The 27,444-nt window shown below is 45.5% G+C and overlaps 1 protein-coding gene and 2 pseudogenes across 3 annotated transcripts in view; 2 read left to right on the top strand and 1 right to left on the bottom strand.

Annotated features, from left to right (window-relative positions):
* Window positions 1-27,053, bottom strand: part of LOC147419725 (uncharacterized) — a 93,691-nt gene extending 66,638 nt beyond the window's left edge. Inside the window, exon 1 of one of the 3 annotated variants that reach the window (XM_086505500.1) lies at window positions 26,924-27,053. The gene's annotated coding sequence lies outside the window, so the exon portion shown is untranslated. The remainder of the gene's footprint in view (window positions 1-26,923) is intronic. The other 2 variants (XM_086505501.1, XM_086505499.1) reach the window with 2 other exon arrangements.
* LOC147419727 (uncharacterized) lies at window positions 1,957-3,489 on the top strand (annotated as a pseudogene).
* Window positions 3,466-4,169, top strand: LOC147419728 (uncharacterized; annotated as a pseudogene).
* Window positions 27,054-27,444: the final 391 nt, after the last annotated feature.

Raw genomic sequence — 27,444 nt, forward strand, 5'->3', positions numbered from 1 at the left:
GTCGAATCAATTGTGAACTGTGAACTGTTTTGAAGTGGTTATTTGTGTTGTCGCGGTAGATTCTTGACTTGGAGTGTCCAAGTCTGTTACACCTACTTGCTGAAACCTGCAAATAATGGTCCATATACCCTCATTCCTTGTTGGCGTTCTTGGAAGATCAAAGATAAAGTCCATAGCAATGCTTTCCCATGGCTTATCAGGAATCGACAGTGGTTGTAACAACCCTGATGCCTTTTGCCTGTCAAACTTGACCTTTTGGCAAATCATGCATGCTCGCACAAAGGCATCCACATCTCTCCTCAAGGTAGTCCAATAGAAGAATGTCTCTACTGCTTTAACTGTTGCATCAATACCACGATGCCTTGCATACGGTGGGACATGACTCTCTTCCATGACCTTATGACGCAATGGCCTAGTGACAAAGTCATCCATGCATCATCATAAAATCATCTCTGAGGAGGTAGTGCTCATGATGTTGCCCCTCTTGCAACTGTTCAAAGATCCTTGCAAAATCTTCATCAGTAGCATATTGTTCCTTTATGTCATCCAGCTCATGATGATAAGGAATTGACACAGCTGAAATCTATGGCTTTCTTGATAACGCATCAGCCACAACATTCTTCTTGCCTTCCACATGCATAATCTGGAAGTGGAACATAGAAAGAATGTTTGCCTATCGCATATGCTTTTCGGATAGCTTTGACTGTGTCAAGAAGTATCACAAGGTCTGATGGTCTGTTTGGACAACAAAATCAGCGCCTAAGAGGTAGTGCTTCCAACTAGAAAGCGCATGAATCACGGCCAAGAGCTCTTTCTTATAGACTTACATAGTCTTCTCTAGCCCTTGTAAAATTCGGCTTTTGTAAACTACTACACGTCCATCTTGCATTAGCACTGCTCCGATGCTACTGCCACACGCGTCACACTGGACCACAAATGACTTCCTGAGATCTGGCAAAACAATTACTGGATCTGAAGTCAACTTTTCCTTTAAGAGACTAAAAGCTGAAATTTCTTTTTCTCCATCTGAAAGTGACCTCTTTCTTTTGCAAAGCGTGAAGAGGAGATGCTATCTCTGCAAAATTCTTGATAAACCTTTCATAGTAGGAACACAATCCCAAGAAGCTTCTGACATCGTGCACAGTCTTCAAGTCTGGCCACGTCTTAATAGCTTCGACCTTTGCAAGTTTGCGGGATCCATTCTGACACCATCCTTTGACACTATGTGGCCAAGAAAGTGGATCTCTTCCAAGAAGAATTCACTTTTCTTAGGATTGACTAGTAACCTGTGACTGCGCAGCTCTTTTAACACAATGGTCAAGTGACGCCTATGCTTCTCTTCATTCTTCGAATAGACTATCATGTCATCGAAGAAAGTCCCAACAAACTGTTGATGCGAGCGGAAAATCCGGTCCATCATCCTGTTGAACGTGGCAAGAGCATTTGTTAGACAAAACGGCATCACTAGGAACTCATAAAGACCAAATGTCATTCTAAACGCAATCTTGTTGTAACAAACTGCTGACGTGTCAAAGCCTAAAGAATGGAGCCAACTTACAGATGTGGCCGAGGGGCCTAAACTGTCACAAAGTGATGACATGGCTGCCCAAGAGAAAAAACCCTAACCCTAATTTCTGCCAAAAACCCTAACTGCTGAAACCCTAATTCTAGAAAACCCTAACCCTAAAACCACGGTTGTTCTCATCCGTTGGACGTAACGTCCCGTCCGGTTTTGTCCCGTCCGACAGTGGCGTCCGTTCCGTCCGGCCCCTTTTTAGTCCGTTTGGCCGGTTTTAAAACCGTTGACTACGCTTTTGTTTGTGAGGATTTTACGTGACTTTTTGGCATAGGATCCCTCCTAGGATCCCCCCCCCCCCCCCCCCCCCCCCCCCCCTCACCTCCCACATGCCTTGAGCATTGCTTTGGATTCCATTAGCTCCTCTCTCTCCCTCTCCCTCTCACATTTCTTTGGATTCCATTAGCTCCTCTCTCTCCCTCTCCCTCTCTCTCATTGCTTTGGTCCTTTACCTTGGATTCCATTAGGGCCTAGGCTCCTCTCTCTCTCTCTCTCTCTCTCTCTCTCTCTCTCTCTCTCTCTCTCTTATCTAACTCTCTCTTGTGTTCAAGCCTCAAGGGCAAGTGTCTACACTCTAAATCTATATAAAGATGCCCTCTTTCTCTTCTTCTCCATTATGTTCCAACTCAAGGCTCAAGCTCATGAGTCATTCTCAAGCTCTCAAGCTCTCCATTCCTCCATGAAGCATTCCTCCATAGCTCTCAAGCTCTCCATTCCTCCATCATAGCTCTCCATTGGCATTCCTCCATGAAGCTTTCCTCTTGAGTCTTCCTCTCTCACACCTCCTCTCTCCATTATCAAAAAATCTCAAGCTCTCCATTGCGTAACCCTCTCAAGTTTCAACTTTCAAGCTCTAAATCTCTCAACTTTCAAGTGTTCTATCATGCCTCCCCCTCTTCATGAAGCTTTTGAAAAGCATTGCCGTTCCTATGAGAGAGTGAGGGACAAACGAAACGTTTGTAGGTGGACATGCAAGTATTGTCCCAAGATCATGACCTCCTCCTCCACTCGACTCATCATCCACTTGACGAAGATGGGAGGTGAAGCCGGTCCATGTCCCAATATACCCAACAACATTTTGGAAGAGTGCAAGAAGAAGTATCTCCCTTTGAAAAGGTGCAAGGTGGGGATGAAGAGAGCCCAAGAGGAGATAGTGGCGCCCGACATTGATGTTACCGACTCGGAGGAGGATACAACTACAAGTGGCCCTTCTCCCTCTACCTCCATTGCAAGCGGTGACGTGACGGCAAGCTCAATGGCTACCAATAAGAAGAAGGCATCGGCAAGTGCTAGTGGCCGTCCTCCAAAGCAAGCAAGGCAAGCCTCTCTCTCGCAATCGGTGGGTGAGCTCCGGTCCATTGTCTTTCCTCAAAGAGAGACAAAGGCTTGCGGACATTGAGATTGCACGCACCATCATTGAGTGTAATCTTGCTTTCAACATCCTTCGACTAGAGCGGTGGAAGAGGATGGTGAAAGCTATTGCGGCCATCGGTCCATGTGAGGGGTGGACAGGTCCATCCTATGCGGACATGCGCACCAAGAAGCTCGACGAAGAGCGGACAAGAATCGACAAATCCCTTGAGCCCGTGCGAGCCGGATGGGCAAAATATGGGTGCTGCATTCTCTCCGATGGGTGGAGTGATCGTAAGAAGAGGGGCATCATTAACATACTCGTGTCATGCTCTCTTGGCACCTACTTCTTGAGAGCGGTTGATGCGGGACCAAGAGGCAAGAAGATCACGGGAAAATTCATCTACAAGCACATCAAGGCGGCAATAGAAGAGGTGAGAGTTTAAGTTGTCCCCTCTTCTTGTGCAATGTGCATTGTGCAATGTGTAGTATGTACTTACTACTTTTGCCCCTCTTGATAAGTGTTCTAAATTTTTCTCTCTTTAATGTAGGTCAGGCCCGAAAATGTGGTGCAAGTGATCACCGATAATGCATCCAATTGCACTAGCATGAGCCGACTACTTAAGGCCGAATACAAGAACATTGTATGGACCCCTTGTGCCTCCCATTGCCTCGATCTTCTCATGGAAGACATAGGAGAACTAGAATGGGTGAAGGCCATTCTCACCCAAGCCCTCACTATCGTGCTAAGGTGAGAGTACTTGCAATTTTTCGCACGTACTCCGACAAGGAGTTGAAGAAACCCTCGGCAACACGATTTGCCTCTATGTGGCTTCTTCTTGAGCGCCTCTACGATGTCCAAAACAAAGTGCAAAAAACCATGGTGTCCGATGAGTTCAAGCAATGGTGTGAAGGAGAGAACTCGGCAACCTCACAAGAGGCAAAGGCCATCCAACGGCTTTCCCTCAAAGAAGAATTTTGGGAAGAGGTGAAGGGTCTTGTGGTAGCCATCTTGCCCATCTACAGAGTGCTCCGAATGACCGACATGGAGGGATCTACCATAGGCCTTCTTCACCACTTCATGGATGAGGCATACAAGGAAATAGAGACATCAACCATTCTTGATGGTCCACCCAATGGGACACGGTATGATGTATCTCCTTTGCTCTCCATTCTCAAGTCGACAATATGTTTTTTGCTAATTTGCACTATGCCTCACCTCTCTCTCTCTCTCTTTTTGTAGTGATGTCTTTGAAGATTCCCCCAAGAAAGATGATATCCTCTTTCTTTTCCAAAAGAGATGGGATTTTATGAAGAGGCCCATTCACCACTTTGCGGCTCTCTTGCATCCGGCCAACAAGAAGCCGGATCTTTTCACAAACCAAATGCTACAAGAAGAGAGTCGCAACTTCCTTCCCAAGGCCCTCTCGGAAGATCATCACGGCGCATTTCTTCAAGAGCTAATCAACTATGGAGACCAAAGAGGCACGGCTTTCACTTCCACCATATGTTGGAAGAGGGAGTCCTTGGTGAAGCCTCTTTTTTGGTGGGAGAGCTTCGGCTACCAATTACCTCACCTTCAAAGAGTTGCATTAAGGATTCTTGGACAAGTAAACCCTCTTAAGCCTCGGGCCTTGGCGCTCTCTCTCTCTCTCTCTCTCTCTCTCTCTCTCTCTCTCTCTCTCTCTCTCTCTCTCATGAATTATATTACATACATGATACTCACTATCTTTTGAATATAATATAGGATTGCTCATCTGGTGCATGCGAGCGAAATTGGTCCGCATACTCGCTTATCCACACCAAAATTCGCAACAAACTGTCAACAAAGCAATTGGAGCGGCTCATCTATTGTCGCTTCAATCTCCGAATGTTGCGCTCCATGCATGAGATGCCTATGGCTAGACAAGTAAACCGTCTTTCTACACACTTGCTTCTTGACTCATATGGGCTATGGCTTTGCATTCCAATTCACATGTGCTAACTTTATCTTGAGTCTTGACTCTTTTGGACTTTTGTATAACTTGTCAAATAGGTCAATGTTGATGATTGCAAGCTCTCAATTGATACTCTCAAAAGTGTCAACAAAGAGCGTGATATGACGGAGGAGCAAATTTTCCGCGAGCTCTACTTGGAGCTAGAGGAGATTGACCGACGGTTTCTCGCACACGATCACGCAAGAGAGTCATTGTGCGTGGAGTCCCTTCGGCTACAAGAGGTAGAGGTGCAAGAGCTTCCCATGCTCGTGGCCGTGGCCGTGAGATGGAGGCTGCTACTCCTACAACCTATGTGTGGCCAGGCTCGGGAAGTGGCTCCATTGCGGCGGCCTCTATTTTGGAGGATGTGCCTATTCGTAGATCCAACACTATGGACCCTAGAGAGCCAGAGTATGACGAGGAGGGAAATCTCCTTAGTGAGGGAGATTATGACACACCACAATCCGATTCATGTGAGGATGAAGATGACATCGATGAGCATAGCTCACAAGAGGAAGATGATGATGATGATGATGAAAGCGGAGAAAGCTCTTAGACTTTAGTGTCTCTCATATCTTTTTTGACCCTACTTCCACTTTTTGCACGATTGAGGCTTAAAAGGCCTACTTTTTTGTATCATCTCGATTATCAAACCTCAACTTAGCTTTTTGATTTATGACATATGTAATACGAATCGCAGTTCATACCCATTGTGTCTCATTGTCTTGATTCTCAACTCTTGAGTGTCGGCACTTGGCACTTGCAAGCTGCATTCTTGTCCAATGTGATAATCAATTGTCTATTTGTCCTAAGTGTAAAATGTAGGGTTAAGAATTGTGTGTTTTTATTTTTGAACGTACGTAACCATGTCGTACGACATAAAATTTTCTAGTTCAATGAGTACCGTACGTCTTCGTACGAGGACAAAACGTACGTGACCGTACGAGACCACCCTGCCTAAAATCTGCAAACCCTAATTCTAGAAACCCTAACCCTAATACCTGCAAACCCTAATTTTGCTACTAAAAACCCTAAAACTGCACAAACCCTAACCCTAACCCTAACCCTAAGGGCAGCAGGGAGATTTCCACGTTTTGCACTAGCTGATGACGTGGCAGGTTGTACGGATTTCCATGATTTACGTTGGCACCTTTTTGGCTTTGCTTGTGGACCAGAAGCTTTTGAGTTTTGAAGGCTTTTCACTCTAATTGCTTTTTAGGCCAAGGGCCTTTATATATGAGGTTAGGGCTCATTCTCTGGCATGCTTCTTGGCGAAGGTGCAGATTCTAGAGTACCAGCTTGTACTTTGTTGATGCAATATAAGGAAATACCGAAAGGGGCGCCAAGGTTTGGGGCCAATACTGTTAGGTGCAGCGGAATGAATGTTTGAACTTTGCTCAAGATGACTGCTCCGATTGCTCAAGGTTCCTTTTCGTTCTTATGGAAGGTAGAGCCTTCCGTTCTTAATGAGAGAGTGCAATGATCACAAACAAAGTGAATGGACACTATGCGTGCAAGTGTATGAGACTCAGAGATAGAGGGAGAAGAGAATACAACACCAGAGACGACGTAAAACCCTCCTCCAAAGGCCCCACTCTCTATGGCGAGAGCGGTCTACTTATGATTGCACAAATCTCTACAATGCTTGGACTTGCCGACGACGATGAGGACAACGACAAGACGGGCTGAAATCTGAAATTGCTAAGGGCTGAAATCTACAAATCTTTATCTATTGAATTCTGCCTCTATGTCGATGGCAACGATGCGACGACGACGCGCTGAAAACGCAGATGCTGAAATCTGCGTTTTCCAAGCTGAAACTGTAAACTTTGCGGGATCTGACCGTGCGGCGAGGATCTGTTGCGGGAAGGTGAGATCTGCGAGGTTCGGGACTTCTACTGCGGGTGCTAGCTGCTGAAAACTGAAAACGCTGATGTTCCTTGATGTTCCGTCGCGGTATATTTGCAAAACGCCGGGAGTGATCTGCAAACCAAAAACGCTAGGGCTGAAAACTGATCTGCTGTCGCTGGATGTCCTGCAAATGCAAAACGCTAGGCTGATCTGTGGTTCTGTTGTTGCCGGGAATCTGCAAATGCAAAAACACTGATTGATCTGGGGTCTTGATGCAAAACACTAGCCTCTCTGCTGTGTAGCAAAAACGCTAGGCCTTGCTGGGAGTTCCTGCTGAGAAGGTGCCTGTTGAGCGGTGCTCCTGCCTCTTTTGCCAATTAGTGCTAACTCTGGTTTCCTTATATACAAACTTACTCAATTTGCCCTACCTACTTTCCAACAAAAGTCACTTAAAAATAATAAGTGAAAAATGTCAAAAATAGGGAAAATAGGCTAAATGCACTCGAAAATTCCCCTGAAGGATTCTGATGGATTTTGATGGGAATGCTTATGATCATGTTGTGTGCAACCAGAGGATATGCATCTACACTAAGTGTCTGGGCATGCACGGTCTGCGAACAGACTCACAAAGGTGCCAGATCACTTCCTATTCTAGACTGACTTGACTGACTGAACCCTGGTCATGCTGTAGCTTGTCCACGGATACACAGGATTGGATGTGTCACGTGACATCCCCTCCTTTTCAAAGTGAGGTACTGATACCGAATTGTATGGCGTCGAGAGAGATCGCCAATAGCATCCGGAACCCTGGAAGGGACTCTTCGCCGGCCCACTTTGATGTGCGGGTCGTGCGGTACTTGAACTTCATAAAGGTCTGCAACGCTTGCTTCTTTGGGCCGCGCCGAAAGCGACAGTCTTCTGTGGCTCCTCAATGCTTCAACTTCGTCGAGAGTCATGCTTCATGGCTGAAAATTCCTGAAACCATTTCCAACACAAAACCATGAGCGTATATACCTATTCCATATAAAGTGAGTGGAAAAAATATTGTCTTCCTAAAAGATTGTGCATGCAATGTAGATGAACCAATAGACGGAGTGCCAAACCGTTCACCACACACACGCAAACAAGGAGATCGAATCTTTCTCTTCTGATCTAAAGCAATCAACTGTGGCAATTCACAACGGAAATACCCATGCTTGGTGCTCATACTTTCATGTGCTCTTTCTACAAATGTGTCATCCCAAGGAAGAGACATGGAATGTGACTTCCTTGAATGTATATTTTTCAGCTTTTCATGAATAATCCACATACATCCGTGCTCATTCATGAGTGAAATGCTCAACATACAATATGTCATGCCTAGGAAAAGGGATCACATAAAGATGCTGACGAAAATACAAGAACCGATCACGAATGAAACACTGGAACAATGCGTGCGTATGAATCATGCGAACACATAATACTTCCTGTAATGGTTCTTGGGACCTAGGCTTGAGAGCCAAGATCGGTTCTTCCTAAAGGGGTTCTTTGGACCTAGGCTCGAGAGCCAAGATCGATCCTTCGTGATTGATCGAATCTGCAACGAGGTTAGATTCACTAGAGAAAGTATCAACTAACACATCATCCTTCTTGTGACAATCACATCTTCTTCATGCAACTCATCATGCTTGTGAGAAATCACATCTTGATCATGCAAAGATCGATCCTTCGTGATTGATCGAATCTGCAACGAGGTTAGATTCACTAGAGAAAGTATCAACTAACACACCATCCTTCTTGTGACAATCACATCTTCTTCATGCAACTCATCATGCTGGTGAGAAATCACATCTTGATCATGCAAATCATCATGCTTGTCAATGTCATCCAAATCATCATGCTTATCATTGTCATTTAAATCATCATGCGTATCATCATGCAAATCCTGTGTGTCATGCTTTGGAGCAAAGACGGAGAGAGTCTCCTGTTCTTGATTCTGTGCAAACTGCCCATGTACCATAGAAAAGAGCAAGTGTATGAGACTGAGAGATAGAGAGAGAAGAGAATACAACACTAGAGACGTAAAACCCTCCTCCGAAGGCCCCACTCTCTATGGCGAGAGTGGTCTACTTATGATTGCACAAATCTCTACAATGCTTGGACTTGCCGACGATGTCGACGACGATGAGGACGACGACGAGACGGGCTGAAATCTGAAATTGCTGAGGGCTGAAATCTGCAAATCTTTATCTGCTGAATTCTGACTATGTGTCAATGACGATGTCGATGGCGACGATGCGACGACGACGCGCTGAAAACGCAGATACTGAAATCTGCGTTTTCCGGGCTGAAATTGTAAACTTTGCGGGATCTGACCGTGCGGCGAGGATTTGTTGCGGGAAGGTGAGAGGTTCGGGACTTCTACTGCGGGTGCTAACTGCTGAAAACTGAAAACGCTGATGTTCCTTGATGTTCCGTCGCGGTAAATTTGCAAAACGCCGGGGCTGATCTGCAAACCAAAAACGCTAGGGCTGAAAACTGATCTGCTGTCCAGATGTTCTGCAAATGCAAAACACTAGGCTGATATGTGGTTCTGCTGTTGCCGGGAATCTGCAAATGCAAAAACACTAGCTGATCTGCCAGGGTCTTGATGCAAAACGCTAGCCTCTCTATTGTGTAGCAAAAACGCTAGGCCTTGCTGGGGGTTCCTACTGAGAAGGTGCCTGTTGAGCGGTGCTCCTACCTCTTCTACCAATTCAGTGCTAACTCTGGTTTCCTTATATACAAACTTACTCAATTTTCCCTACCTACTTTCTAACAAAAGTCACTTAAAAATAATAAGTGAAAAATGTCAAAAATAGGAAAAATAGGCTAAATGCATTGGAAAATTCCCCTGAAGGATTCTGATGGATTCTGATGGGAATGCTTATGATCATGCTGTGTGCAACCAGAGGATATGCATATGCACTAAGTGTCTGGGCATGCACGGTCTGCGAACAGACTCACAAAGGTGCTAGATCACTTCCTATTCTAGACTGACTTGACTGACTAAACCCTGGTCATGCTGTAGCTTGTCCACGGACACACAGGGTTGGATGTGTCACGTGACAAATACTCTCTGGGGTAGGATTCCGCCGCTCCGTGTCTCGTATCGTCTCTCTTTTTCAGTTCAGTTGTTATTGAAGTGCTAAAAGTTTGTTCAGTTTGTTCTTTTCTATTGGCATGTGGTGTGGTGCCCGTCTTGTGACACTTGTGCACATCCTCTGGCCTTATACGAATCTGATGGTACCCACTCTTAAGGTCTATCCTGCTGAAAATTGCAGCACCCTCTAAACGATCGAGAATATCATCAATCCTAGGAATAGGAAACCTATTCTTGATGGTATTCTTATTCAACGCACGGTAATCAATACACATGCGCCATGAGCCATCCTTTTTCTGTACTAGGAGCACTGGGGAGCAAAAGGGTGAAGAACTAGGCTGGATCAGCCGCTTCTCTAATAACTCCTCAACCTAGCCCATAATCTCTTTCTGCTGTGTCGTACTAACCCTGTAGGGAGGTCTATTTGGTGGGCTACACCCTGACACCAAATCTATCCGATGGTCCTCAGGTCTCTCTGGCGGCAATAGCGACAGTAATGAATAAAAAAACAGTCACTAAACTCTCGCAAAAATGCTGACCTTTCTTTATCTCACACAGATAAATTTGACTGACAATTATCTGAGACATCACGTGCAAAAATCAAGTACACAGAAAGATGATTCTTTATTACAGAAGTGATAGCAGAAGCAGATACAATAGGGACAGACTTCCCTTTGAGCTTTACATCCAAAACATGAGTTTTGCCCCTATGCTGAAGGGTGATCGTCTTGCCGAAGGCATCCAGCACGCCATGTACTCTGAACATCCACAGAATTCCACGTAGCACATCGCACCCTTCCAATGGCATGATATAAAATTCTTATGTGTCTACATATGACTGAATATGCAGACGCAGCTTTCCAATAATGGGAGTAACACACTCAGAGTGGCCAGGACATGCCAATCCTGCCTCTGCCGTGTACCGCATCTCTTCAGCTCGGATGCCCAGCTTCATAGCTAGCTCTGGTGCGATGAAGTTTGCTTTGGCACCTGGATCAAAGAAGATGAGTGCCGTTTGATCTCTAACTTTACCCCATGCTCTACATAACTCACTGGCATCTGTAATGGGCCTGTCACCCACCATATCTGGTACCAAACCTACCGTGGGTTTAGGCTTCTTGCCTTTCTGATCCTCTTTATCATCTGAGTCAGCTCATCTTTTCCTTTGTGGACAAAAGATAGCAAAGTGACCAAGCTGCTCGCATATAAAGCATTTGTTTTCAGCCATTAAGACCTTCTTTTCCTCGAGCGACTTACGCACAAAAGGCTTCCTTTCTGTTTCTTTGCGTGCGCTCCAAAAGTCCCGGCTGAATCCTTGTCTTTGTTGGCCTTTTTTGACCCCTATGACGCTTCAGGAGCCGTTTTCACACAGAGCTTCTTTGCTGAATTTTTATTCTGCTGCCCTCCTTTCTCGTTGCTCGGAAACCCACTGTCCTCTCCTTTCAACAAGGCAAGACTAGTGTTAGCAAGTTCCATGAATTGGGTGAGGGTAGCTACTCTGTTCTTGGTACAGTAGTCCCGAAGCCCTTTAGGCAGCCCACGACAGTACTTGTCAGGTGCATCGGAAGAGAATAACGATTTTGCTCGGATCTAGTACTCCGCAAACAAACACAAGGGGGCCCTTGAGGGTTGGGACAAGACATCCTTGTGTCATCTCTTTTCTCTCTCTCGTCATCTCTCTTTCGTTCAATTCAGTTCAGTTCTTTCAAGTGAAGTAAAATGTAAGGTGAAGCAGAAGTGAATGTTGAACTTTGCTCAAGATGAGGGGTCCGAACTGTGCTCAAGGATTCCTTTTACTTACGGAAGGGAAGGCCTTCCGTTCCTTTAGTGAGAGAGTGCAATGGACACAAAACCAGTGAATGGACACTGCGTGAAGATGCATGAGACTGAGAGATAGAGAGAGAAGAGAATACAACACCGGAGACGTAAAACCCCCCTCCGAAGGCCCCACTCTATATGGCAAGAGCGGTCTACTTATGATTGCACAAATATCTACAATGCTTGGACTTGCCGACGCTGTCGACAACGATGAGGATAACGACGAGACGGGCTGAAATCTGAAAACGCTAATGGCTGAAATCTGCAAATCTTTATCTGCTGAATTCTAACTCTATGTCGGTGACGACCGCGATGACGACAATGCGACGACGACGCACTGAAAACGCAGATGCTGAAATCTGCGTTTTCCGGGCTGAAACTGTAAACTTCGATGGATCCCACCGTGCGGCGAGGGACTACTACGGGAAGATGAGGTCTGCGAGGTTCGGGACTTGTACTGCGGCTGCTTACTGCTAAAAACTAAAAACGCTGGTCTTCTTGTGGCCTTGTCGCGAAGAATCTGCAAAACGCTGGGGTATAATGCAGATGCAAAAATGCTAGGGCTGAAAATCTGCTGCTGTCGCCGGTTGTCTTGTAAATGCAAAACGCTAGGCTGATCTGCTGTGTCTTAACGACGCCAAGGCTGATCTGCTGTGCACAAATCACCAAGGCTGATCCGATGCAAAAACGCTAGGTCTTCTGTGGAGAAAACGCCAGAGTAGTCGAGGGGGTTGGTCGTGCTGACAACTTGCCTGTTAAGCAAGGTGCTCCTAATGCCTCTTCTGCCAATTAGTGCTAGTCTAGGTTTGCTTATATACAAACTTACTCAATTTGTCCTACCTACTTTCCAACAAAAGTCACTTAAAAATAATAAGTGAAAAATGTCAAAAATAGGTAAAATAGGCTAAATGCACTGGAAAATTCCCCTGAAAGAGTTTGATGGAGTCTGATGGGAATGCTTATGATCATGTTGTGTGCAACCAGAGGATATGCATCTACACTAAGTGTCTGGACATGCACGGTCTGCGAACAGACTCACAAAAGTGTCAGAACACTTCAAAATCTAGACTGACTGGATTGACTGAACCCTTGTCGTGCTGTAGCTTGTCCACGGACACATAGGATTGGATGTGTTACGTGACATCCCCTCCTTTTCGAAGTGAGGTACTGGTACCGAACTGTATGGCGTCCAGGGAGACCGCAAATAGCATCCGGAATCCTGGAAGGGACTCTTTGCCGGCCCACTCGGATGTGCGGGTTGTGCAGCACTTGAACTTCATAAGGTCTGCAACGCTTGCTTCTTTGGCCCGCGCCGAAAATGACAGTCTTCTCTGACTCCTTCGATGCTTCAACTTCGTCTATAGACCTGCTTCTTTCTTCTTTAAGAATCTCCATGGCTGAAAATTCCTAAAACCATTTCCAACACAAAAACATGAACATGAACATACCCATTCCATGTAAAGTGAGTGGAAAAATGTTGTCTTCCTCAAAGATTGTGCATGCAATGTAGATGAACAAAGAGACGGAGTGCCAAACCGTTCACCACACACACGCAAACAATGAGATCGACTCTTGTCTTGCTGATCTAAATCAATCAACTATGGCAATTCACAACGGAAATGCCCATGCTTGGTGCTCATACTTTCATGTGCTCTTTCTACAAATGTGTCATGCCAAGGAAGAGACATGGAATGTGACGTCCTTGAATGTATACTTTTCAGCTTTTCATGAACAATCCGCATACATTTGTGCTCATTCATGAGTGAAACATGCTCAATGTACAATATTTCATGCCTAAGAAAAGGGATCACAAAAAGACGCTGATGAACATACAGGAAACGATCACGAAAGAGACACTCGTATAATGCGTGCGTACTAATCATGCGAACACATAAAACTTCCTGTGAGGGTTCTTTGGATCTAGGCTCGAGAGCCAACATCAATCCTTCGTGATTAATCGAATCTGCAACTAGGTTAGCTTCGTGTCCGTGACACATCCAACCCCATGTGTCCGTGGACAAGCTACAGCACGACAAGGGTTCAGTCAGTCCAATCGGTCTAAATTTAGAAGTGATATGGCACTTTTGTGAGTCTATTCGTAGACCGTGCACGCCCAATCACTTAGTGTAGATGCATATCCTCTGGTTGCATATAGCATGAGCATAAGTATTCCCATCAGAATCCTTCAGGGGAATTTTCCAGTGCATTTAGCCTATTTTCCCTATTTTTGACATTTTTCACTTATTAATTTAAGTGACTTTCCAACAAAAGTAGGTAGGGCAATTTTGCTATGAAAATATATAAGCAAACCAAAGTTAGCACTAAATGGCAGAAGAGGCAACAGGAGCCAAGCTCAGCAGGCAACTTCTCAGCAAGACCAAGTCTTGGTGGACCTTCCCTCCAAGCAGCAAACCCCCATTGCCTAGCGTTTCAAACAAGGATCGCCAACAGAAGACCCAAGCCATCCCAGCGTTTTACATCAACATTGGCGTTTTTGCATCAACCTTCATCGCCAGAAGATTCAACCAGCCATCGAGCGTTTTTGAAACCAGCAAGCTAGCATTTTTTATCTGCATCAGCAGCATTTTCCAGCATTGAGAACGTGCAAGTACGGCCCTACAACAGTAGCAGATTCAGCCCATGAAGAAGTAGCAGATTCAGCCCCAGAAAGACCTCAATTTTCAGCCATTAAACTGCAGATTTCCAGCGTCAAGGAACCACCGAAAACAGCCCACAAATCAGCGTTTTTGGATCAATCGCAGATTTCAGCCCATAGCGTTTTTGGACAGCCGTGAAAAGCTTGCAGATTTCAGCCCTTAGGTCACTGTCGCCAATCTCGTCGTCGTCACCGACATAGCCTAGAGTTGTATCATTCTCATGCATACCATTTGTACCAGATTGTGCAATCATAAGTAGACCACTCTCGCCAACGATAGTGGGGACTTCGGAGGAGGGTTTTACAACATCTCTGGTGTCATATCTCTCTTCTCTCTATCTCTCAGTGTCATACACTTGCACGCACAATGTCCATTCACTTTGTTTGTGATCATAGCATTCTCTCATTAAGAACGGAAGGCTCTACCTTCCATGAGAACAAAAGGAACCTTGAGCACAGTTCGGAGCACTCATCTTGAGCAAAGCGCAAACATTCATTCCGCTGCACCTAACATTGGTATCAAAGCTTTGGCAGTGTTCTGTATCACTCAAGGAAAGACCCACAAGAATCACAAGAATTTTTTTGCTTGTTGCGGTCGCACGAACCCAAGTTCGCTTGGGCGTGTCGATTCCTAATCGTGTTTTTGAAAAGTGACAGGAATCCCAAGAAAGAAGGGCTTGTCCAGCCTCCCTTTGTGTCTCTTTTCACTCATTGAGAGCGGACCGTGCACTTAGCGGCCGGCCAATCGACGTGAGGTGAGAAAAAGCAACCTTGGTGTGAGCGCAAGGCCGCCAAGGGGTGCTCCCGCGGAAAGGAGTAGAACTCGGGTGAAGAGAAGATCCTTCTCAAACGCGGTTTGCAAGCGAAAGAAAACCTCAAGAACCTCAAGACCCTCAAGAACCCAAGAAACCAAGTTCCTCGTGAACTTAAGAACCCAAGACCACAAGAACCCAAGACTTCTGTGGATGGTCATCACTCGAAGCGGAATGGATACTTCACTTGGAGGTGATGAGCATGAGAGAGGCGACGAAGAATTTTCCCCACCAGGAGGTTTTTCCGACCCTTCCCATCTACGTCAAGGATTGCACTAACTCCTATGGAGGCTTTAGACCAGATGTTTATGGAAAGGAAGTTAGAACGCGAAGCAAGATATACAGAAAGAATGGCAAAAATGGAACGCAGACACGCAGAAAGAAGAGCAGAAAGAGAAGCAACACGGAAGGAAGCCAAAGCAATACAAGAACCGAGCGACCGACAAAACAAAGAATTCTAGTGACTCTATTCTCAAGTTTAGGCACAGATGCAAGAGATTTGGGGAAAAGAGACTCGCTCAATCTCTTCTTCTCCAAAGCATGACACACAGGATTTGCATGATTATGAGAAGCATGATGATAATTTGATTAACAATGATCAGCATGATGATTTGGATGATAAAGACAAGGATGATGATTTGCATGATCAAGGTGTGATTTCTGACAAGCGTGATGATTTGCATGATCAAGATGAGATTTCTCACAAGCATGATGAGTTGCATGAAGAAGAAGTGATTGTTCACAAGGATGATGTGTTAGTTGATGCTTTTTCTAGCGAAGCTAACCTCGTTGCAGATTCGGTCAATCACGAAGGATCGATCTTGGCTCTCGAGCCTAGGTCCATAGAACCCTCACAGGGAGTATTATGTGTTCGCATGATTAGTACGTACGCATTGTTCGAATGTTTCATTTGTGATCGTTTCCTGTATTTTAGTCAGCATCTTTACGTGATCCCTTTTCCTAGGCATGAGATATTGTACGTTGAGCACGTTTCACTCATGAATGAGCACGGATGTATGCGGATTATTCATGAAAGCTGAAAAGTATACATTCAAGGAAGTCACGTTCCATGTCTCTTCCTTGGTACGACACAGTTGTAGAAAGAGCACATGAAAGTATGAGCACGAAGCATGAGCATTTCCGCTGTGAATTGCCACAATTATTGCTTTAGATCAAAAGAGAAAGATTCGATCTCATTGTTTGCGTGTGTGTGGTGAACGGTTTAGCACTCCGTAACTTTGTTCATCTACATTGCATTGACAGTCTTTGAGGAAGACAAGATTTTCTCCGTTCACTTTACATGGAATGGGTATGTCCATGTTTTTGTGTTGGAAATGATTTCAAGAATTTTCAGCCATGGAGATTCTTGAAGAAAGAAGAAGCAGAACTCTAGGCGAAGTTGAAGCATTGAAGGAGCCACAGAAGACTTTCTGTCGCTTTCGGCGCAGCCCAAAGAAGCAAGCGTTGCAGACCTTTATGAAGTTCAAGTACCGCACGACCCGCACATCCGAGTGGACCGGCGAAGAGTCCCTTCCAGGATTCCGGATGCTATTGGCGATCGGTACCAGTACCTCACTTTGAAAAGTAGGGGATGTCACGTGACACATCCAACCCTATGTATCCGTGGACAAGCTACAGCACGACGAGGGTTCAGTCAGTCCAGTTAGTCTAGATTTAGAAGTGATCTGGCACTTTTGTGAGTCTATTCGTAGACCGTGCACGCCCAGTCACTTAGTGTAGATGCATTTCCTCTGGTTGCACACAGCATGATCATAAGCATTCCCATCAGAATCCTTCAGGGGAATTTTCCAGTGCATTTAGCCTATTTTCCCTATTTTTGACATTTTTCACTTATTAATTTAAGTGACTTTCCAACAAAAGTAGGTAGGGCAATTTTGCTATGAAAATATATAAGCAAACCAAAGTTAGCACTAAATGGCAGAAAAAGCAACAGAAGCCAAGCTCAGCAAGCAACTTCTCAGCAAGACCAAGTCTTAGTGAACCTTCCCTAGACCCCCATTGCCTAGCGTTTCCAACAAGGATCGCCAGCATAAGACCCAAGCCATCCCAGCGTTTTCCATCAGCAGTGGCGTTTTTGCATCAGCCTTCATCGCCACAAGATTCAGCCAGCCATCTAGCGTTTTTGAAACCAGCAAGCTAGCGTTTTTGATCTGCATCAGCAACGTTTTTCAGCATTGAGAATCTGCAAGTACGACCCTAGAACAGTAGCAGATTCAGCCCTAAAGGTAGCAGAATTCAGCCCATGAAGAAGTAGCAGATTCAGCCGCAGAAAGACCTCAGTTTTCAGCCATTAAACTGCAGATTTTCAGCGTCAAGAAACCACCGAAAACAGCCCACAAATCAGCGTTTTTGGATCAATCGCAGATTTCAGCCCATAGCATTTTTGGACAACCGTGAAAAGCTTGCAGATTTCAGCCCTTAGGTCAGTGTCGTGATTCCCGTCGTCGTCACCGACATAGCCTAGACTTGCATCAGTCTCATGCATACCATTTGTACCAGATTGTGCAATCATAAGTAGACCGCTCTCGCCGACGAGAGTGGGGCCTTCGGAGGAGGATTTTACGTCTCTGGTGTCGTATCTCTCTTCTCTCTATCGCTCAGTCTCATACACTTGCACGCACAGTGTCCATTCAGTTTGTTTGTGATCATAGCATTCTCTCATTAAGAACGGAAGCCTCTACCTAAGAACAAAAGGAACCTTGAACACAGTTCGGAGCACTCATCTTTAGCAAAGCGCAAACATTTATTCCGTTGCACCTAACACTTCGCTAGAAAAAGCATCAACTAACTCATCATCCTTGTAAACAATCACAACATCTTCATGCAAATCATCATGCTTATGAGAAATCACATCTTGATCATGCAAATCATCATGCTTGTGAGAAATCACATCTTGATCATGCAAATCATCATGCTCATCATTATCATCCAAACCATCATGCTTATCATTGTCATTCAAATCATCATCATGAAAATCATGTGTGTCTTGCTTTGGAGAAGAAGAGACTGAGAGAGTCTATTTTTCCCGAATCTCTTGCATTTGTGCCTACACTTGAGAAAAGAGTCGCAAGAACACTTTCATGTGTTGGTCGCTCTTTTCTTTGATGGCTTTGTTCTCGCGATTAAATTCTGCTTGACTTTCTTTGTTTTCGCGATCCAATTTGGCTTGTCGTTCTTTGTCTTCCAAGTCGTACTTACGCTCTATGGCTGCCATGCTTTCTTCGTATTCACCATCTATGTCTGCCATCTCTTCTTCGTAGGCCTTTCTGTCTGCTTCTCTTTCTGCTTTTCGTGCTTCGCGGTCTAACTGTCGTTCCATAAACAACTGCGTCATCTCTTTCATAGAAGTTAGTGCAATCCTTGACGTAGATGGGGAAGGGGGAGGGTCGGAAAAACCTCCTGGTGGGGAAAATTCTTCTTCGCCTCTCTCATGCTCACCACCTCCATGCGAAGTATCCATTCCGCTTCGGGTGATGACCATCCACTAAAGTCTTGGATTTGTGTGGGTTCTTGTGGTCTTGGGTTCTTAAGTTCACGAGGAACTTGGGTTCTTGAGGGTCTTGAGTTCTTAAGTTCACGAGGACTTGGGTTCGTGAGGGTCTTGAGTTCTTGGGTTCTTGAGGGTCTTGAGGTTTTCTTTCGCTTGCAATCTGTGTTCGAGAAGGATCTTCTCTTCACCCAAGTTCTTCTCTTTTCCGCGGGCGCACCCCTAGGCGGCCTTGCGCTCACACCAAGGTTGCTTTTTTCCACCTCACGTTGATTGGCCGGCCGTTAAGTGCACGGTCCGCTCTCAATGAGTGAAAAGAGGTACAAGGGGAGGCTGGACAAGCCCTTCTTTCCTAATCGTGTTTTTGAAGAGTGACAGGAATCCTAGGAATCGACACGCCCAAGCAAACTTGGGTTCGCGCGACCTCAACAAGCAAAAAAAAATCTTGTGATTCTTGTGGTTCTTTCCTTGAGTGATACAGAACAATGCCAAAGCTCTGATACCAAGATAAGGTGCAGCAGAAGTGAATGTTGAACTTTGCTCAAGATGAGTGCTCCAAACTGTGCTCAAGGATTCCTTTTACTTACGGAAGGGAGAGCCTTCCGTTCCTTTAGTGAGAGACTGCAATGGACACAAAACCAATGAACGGACAATGCGTGAAGATGCATGAGACTGAGAGATAGAGAGAGAAAAGAATACGACACCAGAGACGTTGTAAAACCCTCCTCCGAAGGCCCCACTCTCTATGGCGAGAGCGGTCTACTTATGATTGCACAAATCTCTACAATGCTTGGACTTGCCGATGATGTCGACGACGATAAGGATAACGACGAGACGGGCTGAAATCTGAAAACGCTAATGGCTGAAATCTGCAAATCTTTATCTGCTGAATTCTGACTCTATGTCAGTGACGACGATGCGACGACGACGCACTGAAAACGCAGATGCTGAAATCTGTGTTTTCCGGGCCGAAACTGTAAACTTCGATGGATCCCATCGTGCGGCGAGGAACTACTACGAGAAGATGAGATCTGCGAGGTTCGGGACTTGTACTGCGGTTGCTTACTGCTAAAAACTAAAAACGCTGGTCTTCTTGTGGCCTTGTCGTGAAGAATCTGCAAAACGCTGGAGTATAATGCAGATGCAAAAACGCTAGGGCTGAAAATCTACTGATGTCGCCGGTTGTCCCGCAAATGCAAAACGCTAGGCTGATCTACTGTGTCTTGACGACGCCAAGGCTGATCTACTGTGCACAAATCGCCAAGGTTGATCTTATGCAAAAACGCTAGGTCTTCTGTGGAGAAAACGCCAGAGTAGTCGCGGGGGTTGGTCTTGCTAAGAAGTTGCCTGTTGAGCAAGGTGCTCCTGCTACCTCTTCTGCCAATTAGTGCTAGTCTAAGTTTGCTTATATACAAACTTACTCAATTTGCCCTACCTACTTTCCAACAAAAGTCACTTAAAAATAATAAGTGAAAAATGTCAAAAATAGGTTAAATAGGCTAAATGCACTGGAAAATTCCCCTGAAGGATTCTGATGAATTCTGATGGGAATGCTTATGATCATGCTCTGTGCAACCAAAGGATATGCATCTACACTAAGTGTCTAGACATGCACGGTCTGCAAACAGACTCACAAAAGCGCCAGAACACTTCTAAATCTAGACTGACTGGACTGACTGAACCCTTGTCGTGCTGTAGCTTGTCCACGGACACATAGGGTTGGATGTGTCACATGACAGTACTTCTCTATTTGCTCTGTCAATGGCACAAATCTGTAGGAGTTATCGAGAGTAAGGCTTTACAGAACCTCCGATTATACTCCTGTAGGCTCTTGCAAGTAGCCGCAGTGAGTTGGTGCCAATCTGTCATGATGTCGGCTTCAAATTCATTTGACAACCAAGCAGATGCAAACATTTTCTTGAAGTAGACCCAAGTGGCAGGTGTCTGTCCTTGCATTAACAATGTTGTCCACCATGTAAGCACATTGTCTTTCAAGAAAGTGGCAGCTTTCCTGACCTTAGAGACCTCTGTAAAATTCCCTCCTGCATAAGCTGTATCGAACTGCTCCAGGAAAGTAAGAGCCTTTGTGTTATCCTCGAAGCCACTGAAAGACAGTTGCACCACCTTCTTTGTAAACTTTCGGCTTTTCCAGTGCCCCCAAATTGTCATAAGGAATTGTTTGCAACATGGGCACTGTAGTAGGAATCATCGACGCATCTTGACCACACACAAGTGGTTAAATATGTTGCACGTCACACAATATATGGCTATGTCACGTGCACATCTAACCCTATGTGTACGTGGACAAGCTACTTCACGACATGGGTTGGGTTCAGTTCAGTTCAGTCAGCCTAGATTAGGAAGTGATCTAGCACTTTTGTGAGTTTGTTCACAGACCGTGAATGTCCAGACACTTAGAATAGATGCATATCCTTTGGTTGCACACAGCATGACCATCAGATTTCCATCAAAACCCATCAGGAGCATTTTTAAAGTGCATAGACCTATTTTCCCTATTTTAGCCAATTTTCACTTATTATTTTTAAGTGACTTTTGTTGGGAACTAGGTAGGGCAATTTTGATAGCCAAGTATATAAGAAAACCCAACACTAGCACTTTCTGGCAGAAGAGGCAGCAAGGACCGGACATCCACAGTGCACCTTCTCAAGCAAGACCCCCCCCCAACTGAAGACCTAGCGTTTTTGCATGATGCAAGCCTAGCGTTTTCACACAGAACCAACAGCCTCGCATTTTTGCACAGCAAATCAGCCCCGGCAGCAGCAAGATCCGTTTTCAGCCCTAGCATTTTTACATCAGCCTGGCAATCCAGCATTTTGCAGATGTACCGCAACGGAACCCCCACAAGCATCAGCATTTTCAATTTTCAGCAGTCAGACATCGCAGTAGAAGCCCCGAACCTCGCAAATCTCACCTTCCCGCAGCAGATCCTCGCCGCACGGTCAGATCCATCGTAGTTTGCAATTTCAGCCCGAAAAACGCAGATTTCAGCATCTGCGTTTTCAGTGCGTCGTCGTCGCATCGTCGTCACCGACATCGTCACCGACATAGAGTCAGAATTCAGCAAATAGAAGATTTGCAGATTTCAGCCATTAGCATTTTCAGATTTCAGCCCGCCTCATCGTCGTCCTCATTGTCGTCAACATCGTCGGCAAGTCCAAAACATTGTAGAGATTTGTGCAATCAATAGTAGACCTCTCTCACCAAGGACAGTGGGGCCTTCGGAGGAGGGTTTGACAACATTCTGGTGTAGTATTCTTCTCTCTCTCTCTCTCTCAGTCTCATGCACCTTCATTCACAGTGTGTATCCACTTTCTTTGTGACCACTTGCACTCTCTCACTAAAGGAACGGAAGGCTCTCCCTTCCGTAAGTAAAAGGAACCTTGAGCACAGTTCGGAGCACTCATCTTGAGCAAAGTTCAACATTAACTTCCGCTGCACCTTACATTGCTATCAGAGCTTTGGCAGTGTTCTGTATCACTCAAGAAAAAAACCACAAGAATTTTTTTTGCTTGTTGCGGTCGCACGTAACCCAAGTCTTGGGCGTGTCTATTCCTAATCGTCTTTTTGAAGAGTGATAGGAAACCCAAGAAAGAAGGGCTTGTCCAGCCTCCCCTTGTTCTCTTTTCATTTATTGAGAGCGGACCGTGCACTTAGCGACCAGCCAATCGACGTGAGGTGGAAAAAAGCAACCTTGGTGTGAGTGCAAGGCCGCCAAGGGGTGCACCCGCGGGAAAGAGAAGAGCTCGGGTGAAGAGAAGATCCTTCTCAAACACAGATTGCAAGCGAAAGAAGACCTCAAGAACCTCAAGAACTCAAGAACCTCAAAGGCCCAAGAACCCAAGACCCTCAAGAACCTCAGGAACTCAAGAACCCAAGATCCACAAGACCCCAAGTTCCTTGTGAACTTAAAAACCCACGACTTCAGTGGATGGTCATTACCTGAAGTGGAATGATTACTTTGCATGGAGGTAGTGAGCATGGGAGTGGCGAAGAAGAGTTTTCCCCACCAGGAGGTTTTTCCGACCCTCCCCCTTCCCCATCTACGCCAAGGATTGCACTAACTCCTATGGAGACTTTCGCCAAGATGATGATGGACCAGAAGTTAGAACGCGAAGCAAGAAAGATAGAATTGGCTTGTGCAGGCAAAGCGAGAAAAGCAAAACGGGATCGCGAGCACAAAGAACAAATAACCGAACTGGATCGCGAGCACGAAGAAAGAATGGCAACCCTAGAGCGTGAGCGCGACCGCACGCACTTGGCAGCCGAAGACAGAAGGGTAGCCTTGGAGCATGAGCATGAGTAAGCGCACTTGGCGGCCGAACAGAGAGCCCAACACATGCAAGAGTTGTTCCGACTCTTTTCTCGTGTGCAGGCACAGATTGCAAAGGATCAGATGAAGGAGACTCTCTCAGTCTTTTCTTCTCCAAAGCACGACACATAGGAATTGCATGATGATTGCATGATCAAGATGTGATTATTCACGAGCATGATGATTTGCATGATCAAGATGTGATTATTCACGAGCATGATGATTTGCAGGAAGAAACTGTGATTGTTCACAAGGATGAGGGTTTAGTTGATGCTTTTTCTAGTGAAGCTAACCTCATTGCAGGTTCGAGCAATCACGACAAACCGATCTTGGCTCTCGAGTCGAGGTCCACAGAACCCCCATAGGAAGATTCGATCAATCACGAAGAACCGATCTTGACTCTTGAGTCAAGGTCCAAAGAACCCCCACAGGAAGTATTCTGTGTTCGAATGATTAGTCAGCACGCATTGTTCGAGTGTTTCATTCATGATGCTTTCCTGTATTTTAGTCACCGTCCTTATGTGATCCCTTTTCATAGGCATGACATATTGTACGATGAGCACGATTCACTCATGAATGAGCACGGATGTATGCGGATGATTCATGAAAAAATAAAATGTTTGCATTCAAGGAATTTACATTCCATGTCTCTTCCTTGGCATGACACAGTTTCCGAAAGAGCACAAGAAGGATTGAGCATCAAGCATCGGCATTTCCATTGTGTTTTGCCACAGTTGATAGATTTAGATCAGAAAGACATGTTTCGACCCCATTGTTTGCGTGTGTTTGATGAACAATTTAGCACTCAGTCACTTTGTTCATTTGCATTGCATGCACAGTTTTTTCGAAGGAATAGTATTTTTCCAGTCACTTTACATGGAATGGGTATGTTCATGTTTTTGTATTGGAAGTGGTTTCAGGAATTTTCATCCTCGGAGATTCTTGAAGAAGGAAGACGCATGATTGTAGACGAAGTTGAAGCATTGAAGGAGCCTCAGATGGCTTTGTCGCTTTCGGCGCCGCCCAAAGAAGCAAGCATTGTAGACCTTTATGAGTTTAACTATCGCATGACCCACGCATCAGAGTAGGCCGGCGAAGAGTCCTTCACAAGATTCCAGACGCTATTGGCGATCTCCCTCGACGCCATACAGTTCGGTACCAATACCTCACTTTAAAAAGGAGAGGATGTCACGTGCACATCTAACCCTGTGTACGTGGACAAGCTACTTCACGACATGGGTTCAGTTCAGTTCAGTCAGCCTAGATTAGGAAGTGATCTAGCACTTTTGTGAGTCTGTTCGCAGACCGTGCATGTCCAGACACTTAGAATAGATGCATATCCTCTGGTTGCACACAGCATGACCATCAGATTTCCATCAAAACCCATCAGGAGCATTTTGACAGTGCATAGATCTATTTTCCCTATTTTAGCCAATTTTCACTTATTATTTTTAAGTGACTTTTGTTGGAAACTAGGTAGGGCAATTTTGATAGCCAAGTATATAAGAAAACCCAGCACTAGCACTTTCTGGCAGAAGAGGCAGTAGGGATCGGACATCCATAGTGCACCTTCTCAAGCAAGAACCCCCCAAATTGAAGACATAGAGTTTTTGCATGATGCAAGCCTATCGTTTTCACACAGAACCAGCAACCTGGCGGTTTTGCACAGCAGATCAGCCTCGACAGCGGCAAGATCCGTTTTCAGCTTTCAGCCCTAGCGTTTTTGCATCACCTTGGCAATCTAGCGTTTTGCAGATCTACCGCAACGGAACCCCCACAAGCATCAGCGTTTTCAGTTTTCAGCAGTCAGACATCGCAGTAGAAGCCCCGAACCTCGCAAATCTCACCTTCCCACAGCAGATCCTCGCCGCACGGTCAGATCCATCGTAGTTTGCAGTTTCAGCCCGGAAAATGCAGATTTCAGCATCTGCGTTTTCAGCGTGTCGTCGTCGCATCGTCATCACCGACATAGAGTCAGAATTCAGCAGATAGAAGATTTGCAGATTTCAGCCATTAGCGTTTTCAGATTTCAGCCCGTCTCGTCGTCGTCCTCATCGTCATCGACATCGTCGGCAAGTCCAAAGCATTGTAGAGATTTGTGCAATCAATAGTAGACCTCTCTCACCATAGACAGTGGGGCCTTTGGAGGAGGGTTTGACAACATTCTGGTGTCGCATTCTTCTCTCTCTATCTCTCAATCTCATGCACCTTCATTCACAGTGTTTATCCACTTTGTTTGTGACCACTTGCACTCTCTCACTAAAGGAACGGAAGGCTCTCCCTTCCGTAAGTAAAAGGAACCTTGAGCACAGTTCGGAGCACTCATCTTGAGCAAAGTTCAACGTTCACTTCCGCTGCACCTTACAGGCTAATCTTGAATTTTGAAAATTAGACCTTTTTTTCCTCAACCTAAGAAACGCATTTCGGCTCCGTGTTTCCAAGTTTGTTTCAAAACAGTTCAAAGTGTTTCGTGTTTTGTTTTATTTCGAGGGGATGAAGCACGTTTTCATATGACACTATTTCTGGCTCAGGTGCAGCCTAGTAGCAAGATACCCACCCCTCCCTCGCTTGTTTCAGATCCGCAAAGGCTCACGGTTTGTTTGTGTCTTTTTCATTTTGTTTTATTTTACTGTGGGGTTGGGGTAGATGTGTATGTGTGTAAAATCTAGGACACAAAATTTTGTTGATAATGTCATTTGAGTGCCAACAATATGGGTTGATCTAAATATCGGACTCTTGCCGACGTGGCAGGGAGTCCCGCCCACCGGCAATCGGAGTTCCTTTTGAACACGCCCTCCCATCGACCAAGCGTGCTATGCTAGTGGTTTGAGCAACTGCCTCTCAACGCAAGCGCTCGAGTTCAAAACCTGAAGTTGATTCACTTGCAGCGCTTAATCATTTTGTGTTTGAGCATTGCACCCCTTTGGGCTTGCAAAAATTCTAAGTGCTCGGATGTGACCTGCTGCACCGGCCGGTGCAGCAGGTCAACATGCTTGCCACTTGGAAGCCTCTCAAGGATACTACATCCTTGAGAGTCCACTATTTAGTGAGAGCCCAACAATCTGCAACGTTCAAAGAGCAATGAGGAGAACATGATATCAAAGCTCGGCGATGGTTAACTTTCAGGGTGCTTGCCCCCGTGTAGGTGCAAGTGACCAACACAACCGGTCACCATGGATTTTGGGGGCGTTGCACTTTGTTCGAGCATATCATCTGCTGCTCACTGCTTGAGGGCACAAGTATGCGTGTAGGTGAGGTGGTAGAGGTCCGAAGTCTGAGGCCCAAGGCGTTGGGTTCAATACCGTGTGAGCACCGCATTGACTAACCTTTTAGTCAACAGGCAATAGTCCACTAGCAAGACTGGAGACCGCGGCTAGGGCATGCTTGCCACGATGGCAAGCACCCCGAAATCTAAACAACGCCTCAAAGCTCCCCTCAATACTTAACAACATTGCCAGATTCTAGCTTCTCTTCCCTAAGATTCCTATTGGAAGTATATTTTCCATAGTAAGCAACAAAACACAGTGCCATGGTTACAATTAAATGTAGAGGAAATCTATGTAGCTTTGTCCTCCCACAAGTAGTGCACCCAAGGAAAAAAGATGTTCGGCCTGGACAACAATATAACAGGCTTGCTTTCCGAGGCATATATCAATATCAGCATCATTAGCATACACATTGAGAGAACAGGTGCCCAACATAATATCAGCAGACAAAAATAGAATGAAAAGGAATTTTATAGGGTATATTACACAGTCACTGATATCTCATTTTATACACCTTGGAGAACAAAAGGCAGTATTGGATGCTGTTGGTTCTGTACCAATACACAAACCCTTATGACTTCATGTACAATAACCAATATGAGCTCTCTCGCTCTCTCTCTCTCGCTCTCTCTCTCTCTCTCTCTCTCTCTCTCTCTTACCAGAGAGAAGCAAGGCCGCGAGCAGCGGAGTGTGGACGCTGGAGCTTGCAGCCGGACTGAGGCTGGCTCCTTTTTGAGGGACATAATGACATCAGGCCATTCATCAGCGCCTTCAATTTTAAATATTTTCATTTGATAATGATATAGGTAGAGGGGCCAGTAATAATACGGGGTCCAATCATAGGACGATCCCACCCTCATGACTAAGTAACACGGGGTCTTAAATGACCCCAAGCGGTGGGATCAACGGTTGCGGTTGAGTAGGGGAATCTCGAGGACGGCGGATGACACACAAAAAGTCAACACGAAGTGACGAGCGGGATTTGACCCCAGGCGGCCGCAGGGAGAGGCACACACCCTAACCACGTGCACGCGGGCGTTTGGTTGACCAAGATGGGGAAACATAAATATATAAATTAAACGAAAATGCTAAAAAGTAAACATGGACAAAAAAAGTAAACACGGACACGTCCGTTTAAAATCAGACAGCCGGTCGTGCCTCTGCTTTTGTGCGCATAGTT

Source organism: Adiantum capillus-veneris, chromosome 29, assembly GCF_014529385.1.
Source record: "Adiantum capillus-veneris isolate H3 chromosome 29, ASM1452938v2, whole genome shotgun sequence".
NCBI classification, from domain to species: Eukaryota; Viridiplantae; Streptophyta; class Polypodiopsida; order Polypodiales; family Pteridaceae; genus Adiantum; species Adiantum capillus-veneris.